The 19119-nt window shown below is 45.8% G+C and overlaps 1 protein-coding gene across 3 annotated transcripts in view; it reads left to right on the forward strand.

The window, feature by feature from the left end:
• The first annotated feature begins 872 nt into the window (after nucleotides 1-872).
• The window catches only part of MBD4 (methyl-CpG binding domain 4, DNA glycosylase), a 309739-nt gene continuing 291492 nt past the window's right edge, over nucleotides 873-19119 (forward strand). For 2 of the 3 annotated variants that reach the window (XM_086939240.1, XM_086939238.1), the window contains exon 1: nucleotides 873-1154. The gene's annotated coding sequence lies outside the window, so the exon portion shown is untranslated. The remainder of the gene's footprint in view (nucleotides 1155-19119) is intronic. The other variant, XM_086939239.1, reaches the window with a different exon arrangement.

Below are 19119 nucleotides of genomic sequence, written 5' to 3' on the forward strand. Positions count from 1 at the left end.
AACAACATCTGTTCCTGGTGCATGTTGCCATAAGAGGTATTGGGTCTTCTGTAACTACCTAGCCTATTTTTTAGTATGCTCAAAACCTCAGAGCATCCCGCTGCCCCTATGACTAGGTTGGTGCAATCCAGAGGTGATTTGTTTGGAACTATATAATAATATATGATACGCTATATAAATAATGTGCCATTGTGTAATGTACATGGTGCTCATTCAAAGCAGACCAATACCTTCAGTTGCGTTTGTGCTATATAGTAAAACTGCAATATATTCTGACCACGGGGATGTGGCATATGGGCCAGAGCGGTGACTTTAGAGGTGGAGAACCAAGTTCAAGTCTGGTATTCTGGGCAAATCACTTAATCTCCCCGTGCCTACCAAAAAATTAATGTGTTCTTGTGCAATGTACCTGAGGCTCGTGTAAAGCGCTCGGGTCGAATTCGCACTGTAGAAATCTACCCCCCTCCCAAATAAAAAAAAAAAAAAATATATATATATATATATATATATATATATATATATATATATATATATATCGCTTGCTACTATGTAGACCGCCGAGAAGCTCGTAGTTGGCTTTCCGTATGCTTAAACGCTTCAGCGCCCTACCTAGCGCTGAAGCGGTACATAATGCAACAATACAGCGCTGTGATGCCTGGTACAATCTTTTGTGCTTGTAAAACATAAACACCGAAGACCGCTCTAACGGAAAGATAAGAGACCATTGTCAGGTTTTCCAACGAACCGATTAAGAAATCACATGAAAACCAGGGAAGGTAGCGTCCATGTACAGAAGTGGATGTGCGCTTGCGCGGGCACTTACGCCGAGCGTGCGCAGCGGTGCTATGCTTCGGAGTAGAGCCAATGGGCATGCGCTTTACACGAGACAGGAGAAAACGGGTTCGCAGTACGGCGTGCTTTTTGACAGGTCACGCAGGGTTAAAACTACGCGTGCGCATGCGCGTTGTGTATTCTTTGATCTTGCGCGTGCGGGCGCCAACCCGTGGAACAGGATTTTGGATCCGCCATCCTCGCACTGTAAGCGGGCATGCTTCCTACACAGGACGCTGTCTTCGCGAACCTGCGCAGTGCGGTCCGCGTCCCCTCCTGTGCCTGCTGAGGATCTCCGTGATGGCGTTTGATGAGGCGGGAAGGTAAGACCCTGACCAGAGATCAATGGAGGGTGGAGAGGGACATGCGCGCCGTGGTGCATGGGTGCCGAAGTGCTCGATCAGTGGCACCTAGAGGTTGCGTTTTGCTCGCAGGCCCCTCTTCCCGCCAAGACAAAGGGTGTGAGGGGAGGGGCAGAGGGAGGAGGGCGCTGCAGGCACTGGAGGTTGTAAGGGAGGCTAACTATTAGTAATATTAGGTACTGGGGTGATATAAGGAGGGAGTAAATCCGATTGAGTGGGGTAGGGGTGGCAGAGAAAGGGGGGGGGGGAAGATAAGACTGGATAATTTTCCCTATCCACCATAGGAAAAGCTGCGGTTGTTGGTGGGCTTGTTTGGAACGTTGATCGGTGCGAGGGGACTTTGAAAACAATCAGGATGGCGAAATACGTAGGTGAGACCCCTTTGTGGGTGTAGTGGAGGGAGTCTGGCAGGTTGAGAGTAAACGTGTAAGGGGGGGGCTGGATCTAAGAGGGGGCGTGGCAGAAGGAATCGATGAAGTTTATGGGATCTTAACCCTTGGGCTTGGGAGATGAAGATGTTAGAGGCTATTGTGCTTGGTCATGCAGTCTAAAGGTGGTGCAGGGTAGAAGGGATGTTGGATTAGGGTACCTTGTATCCTGCTGTTCCTTACCGTTGTTGACTGTGGGAAGGGGCCATGACAGAAGAGGCAGAGCATCTAGTGGGTCGTGTTATTCTTCAACAGTGTGTGTACCAGGGGTGGGTGGAATTTTTGTAATCGCGTTACGCAAATCTCCGTGAAACAGTAAAAAATCTCCGCAAGGACGCAGAAATTCTGCGAACACGCTTGTTTGCGATGCTTTTTCACTGTTTGCTTGCTCTAGGGGGTGGGGAAATATCTCGCAAACACTCATTTGAGAACGCGAACATGCAAAAAATTTGGCGAAGTCGCGGAACGCAGGATATTGGGCAATTTTGTGTTCTCCGCGGAACGCAAAATTACCCAAATTCCACGAGTGGAACGGAATTTACCGCCCAGGACTAGTGTGTCCATATACATATCTGTTTTAACTTATGCACATGAAAAAAAACATTTATAAAGGAAACACGCGGTCCTTAGCATAAATGATTAAAGGTAAACAATATTATATAGACCACAGTAGGCTGCTATATATTTCTCAGCCCCTTGTCCAGCCGGACAGGGAATTTAATGATCAAACAAATCGTTCAAAGTAAGGGTACATATTAGAAACGAGTATTAAGGTTACAGTAGGGCACAGTCCTGTACCGTACAAAGGAGGGGAAAGTGAGGAAGTTATAGAGTGAAGGATTACCAGGCAAACAGGGTGAGCTTACAGGCCACTGTCGTGAATTTGAATTAGCAGTGTGTCCTGGAGTAAACCATACATATAATAATATAATAGGGTGAAAAATATGTTTACTCAAAAGAGTTGACGTTTCGATCCCACATTCAATTTATAAAGGGATCATCTTCAGGACTTTGGGGAATGGTTTTGCCTGAATGGGAGTTAAACGCCAATTGCAGTTGAATTGGAGGAGTTCAGGTAAGTTTGCAGCAGTACAAGCTGGGTACTGGCGGGGAGGCCGGAATTATGGTTCCATGCAGGCGTCCAACCACACAAGATGTGGTGCAAGTAGGGCGCCCCGTTATTTGCTTCGAGGCGTCTGGATAGACAGAGTTCCGGTACGTTGACGTTGTGGGGGGCAAGCTTCCGTGCAGACTTCAGTTAGCACGGTTCGAGATGCGAAAATTGCATCGCGTTTTGGTTTCTTGCATCAATTGGCTGTTCAGGTAACAGATTTCCAAGGGGCAGCATGAGCAGTGGCGCCGTCTGTGGAGGCGCGGTCAGTTTGATGACTAATCCGCGGGTCTTTGAAAGGATGTCAGGACGCCGATTGCGAGCTGTGCCTTACACGATCGTGTAAGGCACAGCTCGCAATCGGCGTCCTGACATCCTTTCAAAGACCTGCGGATTAGTCATCAAACTGACCGCACCTCCACAGACAATAACGGGGCTCCCTACTTGCAAGATGCATATAACTCATAAAGGAAAATCCCACCCAATATTTGAATTAATAGTACTGAAGTTTTACAAAAAACTTTAATTATTAAAAAAACTGGTTACTATGTTAAAATCTCAATACATATTCTATCTATCACAGTTTTATGCAAAACAAATCATAAAAAAATTAATGTAAAATCCCCAATTACAATAGGTTTACACAATATACCATGACTTAAAAAGAGAACAATGGTTAGACAGTGTACTTTGTCTTTCAAAGAAACATATCCTATGGGGCAGTTTAAAAACCTGGCCTGGATACACATGTTCGTATCTGCAGGTCCAAATTTTCCCTTGGATTATGTACAATGATGCGTCGACGCGTTTCGATGGGTTTGATTATTATTCCATCTTTATCAAGACAATAGTTAGTTCGTTTCTCTCTGTATTCCTTATTTTATAGCTTGGTTTACATGCCCTCTTGAGTCAAACTTTATAAATACGTTCAGTTCTTCTACTGATTAAAACTGTTTTCTGTTTGATTTCTCGTCAGTTGATGCAGATACTCTGCTTAGTGCAATTGATGGACTTATATGTTCCAACTTCCTTTTGGCCAACCCGAGGTGTCAATACAATTTCCTGCCGCTTGGCTACTATATTTAAATGCCTTAATTACGTATCACTTTCTTGTACACTCTCCCATGTCCATTCGTTCACGAGGGTGGAGATATTTTTTTGTTATAGACCTCCTCTAATGTGTTGCACTCTTTAATGCAGAGAATCACCGAACGATTGCTCCTCTTCTTGGGTTGGTAAATGCCTTGTTGTGAGTTGAACCTTGTATCCTGTTCCTTTCATAACCCAAGGGAATATTTGTTTTATTTATAAGTTAAAACTGAGATATTAAACCAGAGGAAGAGCACATGAGGTTTAATCTGTCTGTTGATGTAGAATATCATTAAACAGACTTGGGTCCTGATTACGAGTGCCTTGTAATATTCTCACCCATGCGTAAACTTCTGTTTACATATGGTCGGAATTGCGAGTTTGAAGGTATTTAACAAATCCAATAATCATTGGGTGTGTTAAATAACGTAACCTTTGTTACATTTCGGCAGGTCAAGCCTCCCGAAATTTAGCAAGAGAGAACCTATGTTATTTCCTTATTTGGGGGGGTTAAACACCACAATCCGCAGGTATTCTGCATGAACTCATTACAGGTTTTATTTATCCCACCATTTAAATAACATACCCAGTGGTATTGTTAGTTATCAGGGGCTATATAATTCCTAGATTCGTAATCAGGCCCATAGTGAGCATGGACCCAGATGTTTCATTGTGTAAAGTGGTTGTAACATGGAACGTGCTTAGTGTTCTTGTGCTGAATTTGACCTTTTTTACTGTATTATTTCATGTTGAACACAGTGTATTTTCACTTACAAGATCTAAATGTTATTATTCTTGTACAAACTATAGTGGTATCAAAACCCATATTTTAAAGGTAACCGTAAAATATATGAAATGTTTCATGAGTCCTTGTGAAATACTGATTTCATAATCATAATGACTGCTCCCAGCCACTCTGCAGAGCTTTATCGTTGCAGGGCTACCTCAATGACAGAAATATGCATCATAACTGACATAATAATTAGGCAAGATTTTCAAAGCAAAAAACTTCAGTTATGCTGCACGTTCTCTGGCGATAACATTTTCATTAATGTTAGCAAGGTACAATTTTTATGAAATCTTCAAATTATGTGACTACAGTAAATGCTGCAATAAAATTGTACAAATCCATTAGCCTTCATCGTCCAGCTCTTTGTGTGTGTATGTATGTAGCCAACACTTTCAACATAGTGCATTCTGCAATCCACATTTTACCAAAAACGCACTCCAAAAGGGCACCGAAGAATCCAATTTGAAATATTGCAGTATCCACCTTATATAATATGAAGTACTATATAAATTATACAGAGCATTTCAACATTGCCAATAATGTGACAACTAGTCTTTTGAAGCAGTTCCTAACATGTATTCCTTTGTGCTGTGATGTGCCAAATGCTTAGTACTATCTTTGGGAGACTGCACTTAGTGAGTTGTGGTTTTGCAACCTAATAGTTTGATGTTTACATCATTGGGATAGTTGACATTTACCAGTGGCTATACTAACATAAAAAAACAGCCCAACTTGGCTAACAAGAAAACCTCAAAGAAAATTGAATCAATAACTTGTCTTAATTGGCTTCTAACAAAAACAGTTTGTTCTCTAGAGAGAGAATCTTGCATGAAATGCAAATCAATCTGGTTATGTTGCTTTGTATAGTGAACTATAGCCGAGAGGGTATCCAGACACTTGGGCAAGGTGTGTGGTCTCAATGAGTTTATATGAAGAGCCAGGTCTTCATCTTCTTGTGGAACTCAATAAGTAAGGAGGAGGTTATGAAGTGTTGCAGCAGTTCATTAATTCCATGTCTCCGGTGCAATGTAGAGGAATGCGAGACCTCCAGTCTTGCTTTTGCAGAGCATGTGTGGAGTGAGGCAGAGCATAGGTGTCTGGTGGGTTTGTGAATGTGTATGCTACTGTTTAGGTACTCTGGTCCTGTATGGTTTTGTATTTGCGCATGAGAAGTTTGAATTGGCTCGCTTGTGAAGGGGGAGCCAAACCTTGATCAGTGGATTTATATAGTGCATCTAATATCCAGAGAAGGTATCCAGGCACTTGAGGGTCATGATGGTTCAGGTGACCCAATCGAACAACCAGGTCTTAAGTGCTCTTCTGAATTCCAGTAGGGAGGTGTAGGCCCGTAGCTGCAGAGGGAAGTTGTGCCAGTTTTTCTTGCGAGATGGGAGAAGTAGTGTCCTCAGCTGTTGCTTCGGTGGATGCTAGGGGTGTGGGTGAGTGAGAGGAAGGCAGAGCATAGTTGTGTGGTAGGACAGTGGAAGTTTAGGCAGTAGTTGATGTGGGATGGTTCTTGGTTACGCTCTGCTTTGTAGGCATGGATCATTAGCTTGAATCAGTATCTCTTCTGTATAGGGAGCTAGTGAAATTTACTGGGGGTGGGGGTGATGCTGCTCCTTCTCGGGTCGGGAGGTAGAGGATGAGTCTGGCAGTGCTTTGTATGGTCTAGGGTCTCTGCAGAAGGTGTGTGGTGATCCCAGCATGGGCTGGTGATCTGGGCCAAAGTGAAGGTACGCCTGGTGTTTAAGTGTGCCATTTGAAGTTTTTCCGTAACGTGTCAAGTTTGAAAAAGCAGGCAGAGGAGACTAGTTGATCTGAGTGTTCATTGCCAGTTTGCTTTCCATGAATATGCCAAGGTTTCTGGCATTTGTCGTCGTTTTGGGTGATGGTCCTAGTTCTGATGGCGACCAGGAGTTGTTCAAGGGGTGGTATTGCCGAAGATCAGCACTCCCAATTAGTCTATGTTGAGCTTCAGGCAGTTGTCCTTCATCTAGTTGGCGATGCTCTTCATGCACCTGTGGAAGTTGGCTTTTGTGTTGGTGGGATCTACTGAGAGCGCATGGATGGACTGATTGTCATCTGCTTAGGATGTGATGTTTAGTCCGTGGGATCGGACTATGTTGTCCAAAGGAGTCATGTGGTTATTGAAGAGGGTGGTGCTAAGGGAGGATCTTGAGGGACACTGCTGAATATATCCTTGGGTTCGAAGGTGGATAGAGGTAGGTAGAGCTTGTTCATTCTTCTGGTGAGGAAAGATGCAATCCATTTGAGGCGTTACCTTGGATACTGATGTGATGCAGTTTTCTGATCATGGCGCAGTGGGATACGGTGTCCCAGGCTGCTAAGCGGTCGAGGAGGTTCAGAGCTGCTGTTTCTCCTGGGTCTAGGAGGGCTCTAATGTCATCGGTGGCTGCGATCAAGGCAGTCTTAGTGCTGTGGTTGGTATGGAATTCGGGTAGGAGGTGTCTAGGAGAAGGTTCTGCTTTAGATATTTTGTGACTTGTTGGTTGATGGCTTTTTCAAGAACTTTGGCTGGGAAGGAGTGAAGGGAGATGGGGCGATAATTCTTGAGTTCGCTCAGGTCAGCAGATGGTTTCTTGATAAGTGGTTTGACTTCTGCATGTTTCCAGTCTTGGGGAAAGATGGCTGTGCAATTGGGGTATTGTAGAGGGTTGTAAGCTTGCTGCTGATCCAGGTTAAAAATGTGTAGGCAGGTGTCTGCGAGGGCTCTTGAGTGAAGAGTTCATGATGGGGGTGAGCTGGTCCTATGTGGTCTGTCGGTGGTCTGCTTTAGTTTCAGTGAGTGCCTGAAGAAAGTCCTAGTTGGGTTAGTGGTTCAAAGATCTTACAGATGGTGGTCTTGTCGGTGAGCCTGTCTTATAGTTCTTGGGAGGGGTGATGCTGTCTTCTGTGGCTGCGAGGTTGGTACAACTCTGAATATTTTGAAGAGCTCTTTGCCGTGGTTGAAGCTGGACTTGATGCGGTTGGTTAAGACTTTCCTCTTTGTCTCTCTTAGTAGCCAGTATAGTTTGAGGTAGGTCTTGAAGATAGTTCTGTCTGAGGTGTCCTTGTTTGTGAGCAATCTTCTTTCTAGTTTCTAGCAGTAGCCTTTTACTGTCCTCCGTTTGAGGTGTCTTGCATCCTCCTTCCGTGCCTGCTGGTCTTGATGGAGATTATGTTGGTGATCCAGGAGTAGACTTTTTTTGACAGCTTGGTCCGGGTTTGATACAGTGCAGAGGCATGATGTGTTGAGGGCATCAGGCCATTGGCTCTCTGATACTTTGCGCCAGCTGCCGGGCCTGGGTGGTTCAGGACTGGAAATGTTGAAGTGTATGATGGAGTGGTTGGTCCAGGTAAGTTCGGTGACGTAGCTGTACTTGACCCTATTGTTGGAGGTGAAGATGGGGTCCAGTGTGTCTCGTGCAATGTGGGTAGGGTCAATGACGAGTTGAGGGAGTCCAATGCGATTCGTGCTGTCGAGGAGGCTGATGGTGTTGGTGAGGTCATCAAAGTGGAAATTCAGATCTTCGAGGAAGATGTACTCTTTGGAGTCAATGGGAGTGGGGCTTTGAAGTTGGGGATGACTGTGCTGAAGCTGGGGCGTGATCCAGGTGGTCCGTAGGCGAGGAGACTTCTGGTAGTGGTTTTCCCATCTGTTTGGTGTTTGAAGTTGAGGAGTTCCATGGTCTGAATGGTGTCTTCTGTCTCGGTGGTGTAGTGGATGTTTTCTTTGTGGATAATGGTGATCCCATCCTCCTGGTTTGGTGGTGCATTCTCGGGTGTGCGATTTTGTATCCATCTGGTGTTGCTGTGGCGCTGTCTGGAGCAGTCACATGGTTAGCCAGGTTTCGGTGAGGAAGATGACTGGGGTGAGGCCGATGATGAGGTCCCAGATCTTGGTGCCATGTTTGCAAAGCAAGCGTGTGCTGAGCAGGAGGCAGGCCATTAATGTGAAGTAGTTGCGTTGTGTTTGTTGGTTCGCGGGGTGTTGGATGGCGTGTTGGTGGGCGATCTGATGGGGCAGGCGAAGGAGCAGTGGATGCAGGAGAGTGGACCTGTTGTCGATCGTGGTGAGGTGCGGCAGCATCGGTTGATGTGGTGTCCACGGTCCAGGGCTAGGGGTTCAGCGGCAGTGTAGATACAGGGCATAGGAGAACCAGGGTTCCTGGCGCTCAGCGTGGTCCAGGTGCAGACAAACCAGTAAAGCTATCTGAGTTAGGATGTGGTGTGGGAGGTAGAGTATGAGTTGCGGCTGCATTCTGGATAGTCTGTGCCGGAGTTGTTTGGAAATTCCGGCGTAGTGTTGCTGTAGTCCAGCCTGCTGGTGTTGAGTGCTTGTATGATGGTCTGTCTGCTGTTCTGAGGCAACCATCTGAAGATCTTATGTATGATGAGGAAGCAGGAGGTGCTCACTGCATTAACGTGGGCCATCATGTTGAGCTTGTCATCTGGGGTTATCATTGGATCTCTTGTATGGTCTGTGGGTGTTGGGCCTAGCTCAGAGTGCCACCAGGTGGAATTCCATGTATACCAATCTCGTGGAGTCTTCTGATGAGTGTGTTGTGGTAAGCAGTGTCGAAGACTGTAGCGGTAGAGCAGGATGAGGGCTGCTGTTTTTCCTTGGTCCAGGATCTATCGAATGTTGCTGGTGGCTGTGGTGGGTACAGTCTTGGTTCTGTGGTTCTGAATCCTGGTTGTGTGTTGTCTAGAAGATAGTAAAGTTTGAGGTGGGTTGTTTGTGCTTGTTGATATCCTTCTCCATCCCTTCGGCTGGATAGGGGAGCAGGGAGATGGGTTGGCAGTTGCTCAGTTGATTCGGGTTGACTGCGTGCTTCTTGAGGAGGGCATTGATTTCTGCAAGTTCACATTCATTCAGCAAGTAGCGGATGTGATGGAGGTGTTAATGATGTGGGACACGGTGATGCTCATTGGTCATGTTCCCAGGTTGTAGATGTGGTGAGAGCATGGGTCCGTTGGGGTCCCTGAGTGGATGGTACGCATAATTGTCACTGCGTCGTTTCAGGTGAGGGTTTTCCATTCGGTAAGGTAGCCATCTTCATTGGTGGTGGGTAGGTTAACGATGAGTTATCTGGGGTTGACTTGGTATGCAAAGTTGCTGTAGATGTGTGTGTGATTTTGTTGTAGAAGAAGTTGGCTAGGCTGTTGCAGAGTAGTTGGGAGACAGCAATTTTTAGGTCGAGGTAATTAATGTTTCTTAGTGGGACTATTTGTCCCGCCTCACTTTTTGCCTCTCTCCCATTGGCTGGCTTCCTAAATGGAGGCCAGCCATTGGAAGAGAGCCGTCCCTCCGAATAGGCTCCGTCTTTTTCGGATTTGGGGTGTAAGTTTTGCTGTTCTTTAGACCGTGACGTTGTCTGTCACTCAAAACAGCAAAACACGCCCCCAACCGAAAATTTTCAGAGTTGCCGGCCGCCATTTTATTATTTTGTTGTTGTCAGCTAGCCCTCCTAGGACCGGGAGTCCGCGTTACACACGGTCTGTCTTTCTTTTATTTTACCTCTCCCCTTTTGTCCTCCCCTCCCCAATGTGCCGTGTCTTTTTCCCGCCCCCTCCCGCTGCCTGCCCTGGGCGCCCCACTGCCACTGGAGACGGTGTCTGGAGCCTCTCCCGCCGCCGCTGAGCCCCTGCTCAAGCTGATCCTGGCTGTGAGTGACCCTCGCGCTGTCTGAGCAGCTCCCACGCACCAGCCCCGCACCCCTGATCTCCCCCGCCGAGCCGTCGCCTGCTATGCTGCTGCTGCCCCCGGGGAGCAAGGGCGCCTAGCCCTGTCAGCGCTCTACCTGTGCCGCGAGCAGCATTATGGTCCTAAATAAAAAACACAAATGAAATAAGGCAGATCCAAACCGAGCAACTAAATGCACATTTAAAATATTTGCCAAGTGAAGAGATTAGTGTCAGAATTTTCAAGCGCTCCTGAATGACGAGGAGAACTCTTATTATTTTGAGCTCACATCACTTGAAGACTATTCTTATGTTGGGAAAACAATGGAAGCCTAACTCTTCTGTTAATAAAGAGTGCACGTCTCAACCGGTCTTCCCCAATTTCCCACAGTCTGTATGTAGCAGGCTGTTTCTCTCTAAAATTCTTTTTTTTTTTCCAGCGCCAAGAAGCCCAGCACTGACACTGCGCTGTGTAATAAAATCATCCATTAATTCAATCAACAACCGTTCGATAAACTGACCGCACTGCAGGGCCACTTGGATGTGCCAACTGTATTATATTGCAGTTGTATTTCCACAGCGCTTTCATACTCAATGCTTTTTTGAAGAATGTCTTTCTGGTAGGGAGAATACGTACGTGCAGGACTGCTATTATTGGGGGCCTGGATCCAACTGATCCCCAAATAAACTGCAAAATGATAAAGTTTTTGCTAGCTCTTGAAAAACGCTTTAAAGCAAACGCGTCTATAATAAATTAATATTATTAAGCCCCTTTAGCACTGTGGACTAAGTCTGAAGGAAGTCTCATTTTCATATGTAAATACAAGCTAATGATAGTTTTAAATTTTTTTTATTTTTTAAAGGTTTTAGGAAAGACAACGATAGAAAGTAATTTTATTGAAATTGTATGTTTACTGTTTTCGTTGTTGATTGTTTTAAGCTAACATTGGCTGAACGCTGTAAAGAAAATTTGTTATGGTTTTTATTACCTAAACAATAAAATAAATTATTATTCAGTCTGGTGCGTCGCTACTCGGAAGGTACCATATTTCTATTGTGTTTTTGCTGAGTGATCGTGTGTTGGAAGCGTGAATCCAAGTGGGAGTAACATGCAGGTCTGCTGTGGTGTAGAGTGGAGTGTAGGCATTGCTGGTACTTGTGTATTGGGATGGGGTATTGAGATGAGGGCGTTTTTAGTGTTTGTTTGGGTCCTGGAGAACCAGCAGTCTGTACAGGTGAATGCCCCTACTTTGGTGTGAGCTGAGGTGCGGGGCGGAAGCAGGTGTGGGGGGGAAAGGCTTCCGGGGTCTAGGGGATTTAAGCAAGCTGCAAAGCATTGCTGGGGAGTGATCGGACCAGGGTTCATGGCTCTTGGTATGGAAAGACGCAGACAGGCGCAGCTGACATTAAGTCCTGGTAGGGGGGAGAAGTCCAGGTTGCTAGGTTTAAATTTCCTTTGCTGATCGGTGATGGGAAATGAAGTCCTCTTGCGTGGCATTTTCTTTTAAAGATGGTTTTGGCAGGAAAACCAGTAATGTCACTTCCTATCCAGATGGCTGATCGGAAATTCAGTGATGTCACTTTAGTTTCTAAGGCTAATATGCTTAAGATTATTACTTTGTGGGTCTTGTGTGTGTACTTGGAGGTACAGTCTTCTTTTGATGTTACCCCTTGTTTGGCCTACCTTTTCCCCAGGTACAGTCCACATCAACACCTACATGTCCTCTGATGACTTGTTAAGCAGCAGCCCTGGTGTTACTTTGTCACTTTATTCTTTCACGCAGATACGTACTGACTATCCAGAGAACACAGGACATAGATATCCATGACTCTTCCTTTTAAAATGCAAGATGACCTATTTCTACAGAATGCTTGCTCGAGATGTTTTAAAACAAATACAGCATAAATCTCCTTACAGTGCGGAATCCCAGACTGAACCATTAAACCCACAAAACTTGTATTCTTAGTACTTGCAAAACTGTCATTTCCGCTTCCTTTTAATAGGCTGGTCAAACCCTGCATTGAGCTAGTGCTAGGTTCTCAACCAGATGCAGCAATAACATTTTTTTAAAAAATGCTGTCAGAATGGGTGACAAACTAATGCATTAGACGGCAGGGGAAATGGCCGCCTAGTCTGTGTCAGGAATTTACAAATTGCATCTACCTATGTTCCAAAAGTGGGGAATGGTGGAAAGACCATTGTAAAGCCTTGTCGGGTAAATATTTGGTACCCGTGTATTTCCAAATAGATTCCTTTCGATACCATACCATGTAAATAGGTTCAGGTCATAGTGGGTTTTAGTTCCTTCCTAAGATGGCCGCCACGATAGCCACTGAAGCCATTTAGAGATTAGTACGTGAGGGTTAGTTGATGTGTGCCTCGCGCAGCGTTCAAACTGCGCACTTCAACTGTTCGGGTTCCTGAGGAAACAGCTAGAGTTAGACGCTCCGTGTCAAATGTTCGTGACAGGAGTTCGTAGAGTAGTTTAGTTAAATTCTTGAGTCCGCTAATCTAGTAACTTGCCCAGAGAGAGTAACATATGTCAAATGTTACTTTTGAGTGGATTCATTGAAGTTCGTGAAGAAACGTTCTTCCGTCTGCTGCAGTGACTGAGACTTCGTTCTTCTCCTTCCGCCATCGTTGTGGGAGCCAGTTCACCCTGCTGAAGCTCGACAGGGGTTCCTTCACTGAAGGTTCAACGGACTCCATTGACCTCTTGCGGAGCTAGCGAGAGGAACAGTAAGCCAGCGACTGCTTCCCCTTTGCTTCCCCCATTCGCCGGCGAACTATATACTGAACAGCTATTCCCTTCTTGCGTTTAACCTGTTCTTCCTTTTCCCCCTTTGCGTCCCTTGTTCCTTTTTGCGCGCTTCGTTTCATTCTGCATTGGAATCCTTGGAGCCGCATGTTCACTGCAAGACATTAACAGATATAAACAGAACCCCAGTTGGGGCAAATACAGAGAGCTTACAGGTAAAGAAGGAGTGAGAGAGTATTAGTTCATGGGTCGTAGTCTACAGTAAGGGTCACCCAGTAATGTTAGTCTTTGTCCTGCAGGCATGAAGCTCCCTGAATGTATCTACACATCTTAATGAAGAGTAGCAATACCTTTGGGAACAACTGGTAGGATAAGATTCAATATTTACATAGAGTGAGAATATTGGTAGGTGGAAGTTGTTGTTTATTCTTTCCCTCCTTGTTCTGTGCATTAGGCATCTACAGTAACCGAAGTCAAGGTCAAGATTGATCTATCCAATCAGTGAAGGTGCCAGAAGTTCTCAAGGTGTCTCTTCTCTGTCCACTTCCCCTTTTCCCGGTCACTAGTGAATTCGCCCAAGTGGCGGAGTCACTGGTGGGAGGGTGATTGGGTACAGCATCTACTGCCTCTGCGAAGTTTGGAGCCTTCTGACAGTCTGTCTTCGCGCTGCACAGGAGTCCGGATCTCGCTGAAAACAGTGTGGGGCAGAGCGCAAAAATATGCCAAATCGGTGAATTTGGTGACCGCAAGGCTTGGTGCAGCTAGTGAGCCGCTCGGCGCCACTTTTGTACTGAGGGAACGAACGAGCCCGTCTGCTGTCTGTCTGCTGGACCGGGAGTTACGATGCCGACGCCATTTTATGGCCGCAGACTCCGATCCACTTCAAGACGTTCTACAACCCTCCCTACTGATCCGGATACACCCCTTGAAGCCAGCGAGGTGAGCGCATTGCAAACCAAGGAGACGCGGCGCCTACCTCATATTCCTGGGACTTTTGCGCAATGAGAGGGGTATCCCTAGTGCGATCTTTAGGCGCCTGATCCCAAAATGGTGTAGCGACTGAGAAGCGCTGCCTTACATGTTCCGATTTTGGCCTCTTCGCTCCATTCCAGCGAGTTTGCCACTCTCTGAGCCCACTTTCAACCGGATTCTCATATGCTGTCTGCTATAACGCTGCCTGCAGCCTGCCAGAGCGAACACGACCAGCCCATGCCGCCTTACCTTAAGATGGCGGAGTTTGGACATTGCAATACATACCACCATGCTAGGCGACCGTAACCCAGGCCCCACAGAGATCAACAAAGGAGACCATAGAAGACCAGTGCCAGTGAGGCTCAGTGCCAGTGCTACTCAGTGCCAGTGCCAACAATGCTCAGATAGCCAGGGCACAGGAACTCAATGCAATGAATGTGTGCTCCTTAGCGCTATCACCTGCCTCTTGAGCCACAACACAGCAAGAAGCCCAGATAATTGGGGCACGATCCTCCGTGTAAAGATTTGTGTCAACACTACAGAGCGCCAGTTCAAGTAAAGCGCCTCAATTAACGTGGATGCTCACCCCCTGATCTCATGGTAACACACTGTTTCCAGATACGTGGGGCACGCTCTATTGGTTAAAGCCTTGCGTCAGTACTTCAGTGTCTGTGAGTCTTGCTTGGTCCGGACCCTGGTAACGCTCCTCGGCCATTAAGGCCCTGGAAATTTCACCAGCATAGCATCACAGGCGCTTGTTTCCCTTACTCCTTCTACTCTACCAACCTCTGACCTCAGTCCCGACAAATCTGTTTAATGCTCCGACCCAGAACCAACAATGGTGGACAGAGAATCCAAAAGCAAAAAAGTTCGGCCAGAAGCATCTATCTCTGACTCACCCATCAAAGTCAAGGCTGACCTCTCTGGCACTCTTGACATGATTTTGAAGAAGTTGGCAGAAGTGCATGACCGTGCCAAATCTACGATGTGCAATACTGATTCGATGCAGCTCGAGCTCACCACAATTAGGGCGGACATGAATACTATGAATCTGCGTCTAAATGAAGCGAGGCAAAGGATTAGTGACAATGAGGACAAAATATCAAGTAGCACTAAACCGATTCAACATCTAGAGTCCACTGCCAAAGACCTCAGACGCCAGACCGCAGAAGTGAAAGATCGAAACCGCAGAGGCAATATTCGCATCTTCTGGGTGCCGTAAAATGCAGAAAAAGATGCGGAGTCTTGTGTGTCCTTCCTGGAGGCCTGGATTCCTACGGTCACTGGGATCAAGTTCCAACATGGTCTGGAGTTGGATAGAGCCCATAGGATACCGACCTTCTTACAACGAACAGCAGGAGGTCCCCAACCCCTAATATGCAAACAAACCTCTTCGGTACCAGCATACGGAAGCCATCCTACAGTATGCAAGAAAAAAACAACCTATTGTCTGGGAAGGAAACCGCATTATTTTTACGCAGGACTACTCCAAGAAGACGGTGGAGCTGAGAAAGTGGTTCCTATCACTGCGAGAGAAACTACGAGCTAGAAACATTCAATTCTGCTTTGCAGGTCCAGTGAAATTCAGGATCGTCGACAGCTGGCTAACACGCTTTTTCTCCAGCCCACACAACCTGGTTGGTTACCACGACGATTCACCGACACAAGAAATGGATTTTTCAGGAGGAGCCTCCAACAAAAGGAAAACAAGAGTCTCACGACACAGTCAGATCAATAAAATTCCAGTCGACTACAAGGATCAGGTTCCTCATGGACTGTAAGCCAGAAGGAACAACTTCAGTACAAACGCACATCTAAATATCGGACGTCTGGTATGCTGCCTTACTTGAAATGCCTACCTCTTGCCGATCTTCTCAACACTGCCTGTTCTGCATCTTGTGTCGTGCTCCTCACAGATTCCTTCGCAGAAAGGGACTTTTCCAGCACGCCCACATGCTAAGTATCAGTTTATTGGTTTAATGTCTTAACCTTGTACCTAATGCTACCTATATTACTAGTATTGCCGGTTCCGTTTATTCAGCCCACTTTGTCCACTGTCTGTAGGGGTTCGTCTCTACGCAGGGATTGTTCAGATTTTAGGGGTAGAATCCTACAGCCTGAGAAGTGAAGGTTTCCCCGATTTCATTAGCACGCAGTTCTTAATTACAGCTACTGTTCTCCCAAGAAGGGGCTATTGTTAGAGCATCCAATGTCTAGACCTTCTAGATGACAAATGTTTGTATTCACCTTGTCCGAAGTCTATAATGAAGTCTCAGCTGAGATGCCTTTATCTTACAATTATGATAGGAATAATTATGTTTTGTCTAACGATTCACTAACTTCGAATATCCAAAATGGAGAGGTATTTAGTGACCACACTGTTCCATTTACTGCTATTGTTACTCCTGTGTTGAGCTTAGGCAGTACTGCTGTCGCAGCTCTTAAGGTGAGTTCTAGGGTGGGAGGGGGGGGGTTGGAGGGCTGGGGGTTGGGTTGGGGGAAGGGGTTTGACAAAGGGTCGGTAAATCTGGATGTTTTAGTACTGTTTTATTGTGCTATGCTCCTTTCTCTTAGTACATTTCTCTTCTTTTCTTACTCTCTACACTCTACACTCTATACTCTATGCTCTCCACGACCACCATGGATTACTTCCTGAAATTGTCACCTGACATGGTTTCTGCTCCACATGGTTTCTGCATGGGTTCGGCTCCACATGGTTTCTGCCCCATATGGTTTCTGCTCCACATGGTATCCACTCCATATATCCTACCTGCGGGAAAGGAAGCAAAAACACTTGACTGTTACATCGAAGGGGCTTACCCAGCACACTAGCGCAGGTCGTCATATTCACTACTCTAATGGGGCCCCACGTCTGCGGATTCAGGGATCACAATCTGCACCTTATCCCCTACCACACCATTAGCTATCATGATTCCAGATAGGGACTTAGCAGCTAGTCTAAATATTGTCTCGCTAAACGTTAAGGGACTCCATCACCCCGTTAAACACATTTTTTTTTTTTTTACATCTTTTTAAGACTAAAGGCGACATAATTCTCCTACAGGAGACTAATCTATCTCAGGAGGATGCTGAGTTTTTTTAAACAACACTGGACTTCTCACACGCTATGCTCCCCGGCTGTTCACAAAAAAGGAGGGGTGATCACTCTTATTTCCCCAAAAATCACATTTAGCCCTGATCTCTCACTCAAACGATAACGAGGGCAGACTAAGCATAGCTCGCGTACAAAGAGATGAGGACCATATACACTTGGTAAATATCTATGGGCCTAATGCAGATATCCCTGAATTCTGGAAACACGTCTCAAAAGAATTGGAGAATATCCCCCAGGAGGAGCTCTTGGTGGTGGGCGGGGATTTCAATCTTCCACTAGATCCCCTATTGGACAGGCAGTCTAAATGTGGGTACCACCCGTCACGCTCTCACGAGGCATTGTTACGACTATGTTCTAAATTCCACCTGCACGACGCGTGGCGACTCCAACACCCTGATGGACATGACTACACCTTTTATTCCCCACCACACAATTCTTACTCGAGAATCGATTATTTACTAGTCTCAAACCCATTTACACACCTTATTGAAGAAACAGGTATTGTCCCTATCTTGGTTTCGGACCATTCCTGTATCCACATGAAACTAGCAGGCTCCCACACCCTTATCCCCCCTTATCCCCCAAAGCGGTGGCGGCTTAACGAGGAGATCTTACTGATCCCTGAAAACAAAAGACTGATAGAGCTCGCCATACAAGAATACTTTGAAATAAACTCCCGACCAGAATCCGATATATCAACAGTCTGGGATGCCTTTAAGGCCACAATAAGCGGTACATTCATAGGTTTCAGGGCTCGCATGAACAAGGACCAGAATTCTGAATTAGACTCCCTAGAAAAAGAAATCAAACAACTGGAAGCTTACCACACTTCCAATTTAAATGATAAGCCTACCATTGACCGCCTGACCAATCTGAAATATAAATACGACATCCTAAGCAAACGCGCAGGTATATGGATCAATAAATTTAAAGCGCAGAAGCTCTGCGAGGGTAACAAGGCTGGGAAACTCCTGACATCATACCTTAAACATAAGAGGAAACAATTCCACATCACCTCTATTAAAGATCAGGCCAATACCAACCATACCAAACAGAAAGATATCCTTCGCACCTTCCAATCCTTCTATGAGGATCTCTATTAGAACAAAAACCAATTTAACCGGTTCAAGTGCGCTAAATATTTAAATTCAATCAATTTACCTCTTGTTTCGGAGGAAGACCAAAATAAATTAGGGGCCCCATTCACACTCAAGGAAATTTCGGCCGCAGTTAGAACACTAAAGAATAATAAGGCGCCAGGGCCAGACGGCTTTACGGCTAACTTTTATAAGACTTTTGAAGACCATCTCAATACTGTACTCCTTAACCTGTTCCAATCTTTTTCACGAAAAGGCAAGGTCACCCCCACGATGAGTGAGGCAACGATAATATTTATACCGAAAGACGGGAGGGACCCTTTACTACCAAAAAATTATAGACCGATTTCCCTTATAAACTTAGATTGCAAAATATATGCGAAGACATTAGCCTGTAGACTAAATTCCATCTTACCAACCTTAATCACGAGACTCCTTTGCCATGTGCTTGAAAAATCAAAAATTTGATGCCCCCACGGTAGCAATTACACTTGACGCGGAAAAGGCATTTGATCGAGTGTCGTGGCCTTTTCTGCGCCAATGCATGCAAGTTTTTAACCTGGTAGACGTGTACATTGATATGGTCATGGCGCTATATTCCCACCCATCCGCAAGAATCGCCATAAACAGTTCCCTCTCTGAACCCTTCCAACTTCAACAGGGGACTAGACGGGGCTGCCCCCTATCGCCCGCTCTATTTCTACTGGCTTTGGAGCCATTCCTCTGTGAGATAAAACAAGACAGTGATATTAGTGGGATTGCTTTCGGTGACGGGAGAGTAAAACTTGCGGCCTACGCAGACGACATCTTGGTGGTCACGAAACAGCCAGATATCTCTATAGCAGCACTGATGAAATCTATTGACTCCTACTCCCTGCAC

The sequence above is a fragment of the Lissotriton vulgaris genome, chromosome 9, assembly GCF_964263255.1.
Source record: "Lissotriton vulgaris chromosome 9, aLisVul1.2, whole genome shotgun sequence".
NCBI classification, from domain to species: Eukaryota; Metazoa; Chordata; class Amphibia; order Caudata; family Salamandridae; genus Lissotriton; species Lissotriton vulgaris.